General features: G+C 50.9%; 3 non-coding genes across 3 annotated transcripts; all 3 read left to right on the forward strand.

The window, feature by feature from the left end:
- Position 1: 1 nt before the first annotated feature.
- Positions 2-73, forward strand: trnam-cau. The gene has a single exon. It is a non-coding gene; the product is annotated as a tRNA-Met (tRNA).
- A 603-nt stretch (positions 74-676) lies between these two features.
- Positions 677-749, forward strand: trnar-ccu. The gene has a single exon. It is a non-coding gene; the product is annotated as a tRNA-Arg (tRNA).
- A 6-nt stretch (positions 750-755) lies between these two features.
- trnam-cau lies at positions 756-827 on the forward strand. The gene has a single exon. It is a non-coding gene; the product is annotated as a tRNA-Met (tRNA).
- The last annotated feature ends 509 nt before the right edge of the window (positions 828-1,336 follow it).

Below are 1,336 nucleotides of genomic sequence, written 5' to 3' on the forward strand. Positions count from 1 at the left end.
GAGCAGAGTGGCGCAGCGGAAGCGTGCTGGGCCCATAACCCAGAGGTCGATGGATCGAAACCATCCTCTGCTAACAGTGATTTATGGGCAGCGTGGTGCCAGTGATTCAAAACCACACATTGGTCCCTTTCTCTATAGTGAAAGTTACTGTAGGTCTTCCTAGTTGGTGACCTCATGGGATGTGAATCCCTATTGGCCTTATGGATAAGGCACTGGCCTCCTAAGCCAGGGATTGTGGGTTAGAGTCCCATCTGAGGTGTGGGGGAGCAGAGTGGTGCATGACCTCATGGGATGTGAAGCCGTATTGGCCTTGTGGATAAGACACTGGCCTCCTAAGCCAGGGATTGTGGGACAGCAGAGTGGCGCAGAGGAAGCCCGCTGGGCCCATTGATTTAAAAACCACGCATTGTGTTTCCTGTATTTTTCCCTTTCTCTGTAGTGAAACTTGCTGTCTGTCCTCCTAGCTGGTGACCTCATGGGATGTGAATCCCTATTGGCCTTATGGATAAGGCACTGGCCTCCTAAGCCAGGGATTGTGGGAGAGCAGAGTGGCGCAGAGGAAGCCTGCTGGGCCCATTGATTTAAAAACCACACATTATGTTTCCTGTATTTTTCCCTTTCTCTGTAATGAAACTTGCTGTCTGTCCTCCTAGCTGGTGACCTCATGGTATGTGAAGCCCTAGTGGCCTAATGGATAAGGCACTGACCTCCTAAGCCAGGGATTGTGGGTTCGAGTCCCATCTGGGGTGTGGGAGAGCAGAGTGGCGCAGCGGAAGCGTGCTGGGCCCATAACCCAGAGGTCGATGGATCGAAACCATCCTCTGCTAGTACTCTTTTACTGGCAGCCTGGCGATGTGTGGTGAGGTGTCAAGGAAGCCATCTACACCAGGGTTGAGAAGACTTTCGTCACAGCAACAAGGAACACTAACGAACCAGCGGTATCGATGACCCGGGATAACGACCCCACTGAGGTGAAATAGCTGAGTTTCCCTGCCAGTCAGTCAGAACTGAAGAAGTCCTTTGGATGAGGGACGAAACGTCTTCCAGTGTCTTCAACCAAGTCCAGTTGCCCCTGATTTTAACCTTCGTTGGATAACTATGACCTGGATGACTGAGAATCTTCATAGACTTCTGACCCAGTGATTCAAAACCGCACATTGTGGGTCTACGCCACCACTTATCCCCCACTTACAATGCTGTCCTTTCATCACTTCCCAGGAAACTCAACAAACGTAACCTATTGACCTCAGGTGAAGATACCAACGAAGGTCGTTCAGTCTTGGCCACAGGTAGTCTTAACGACTGTAACGACTGTCGTCACAGCAACAAGGAACAC

The sequence above is a fragment of the Micropterus dolomieu genome, unplaced genomic scaffold (assembly GCF_021292245.1).
Source record: "Micropterus dolomieu isolate WLL.071019.BEF.003 ecotype Adirondacks unplaced genomic scaffold, ASM2129224v1 contig_11650, whole genome shotgun sequence".
Taxonomy (NCBI): domain Eukaryota; kingdom Metazoa; phylum Chordata; class Actinopteri; order Centrarchiformes; family Centrarchidae; genus Micropterus; species Micropterus dolomieu.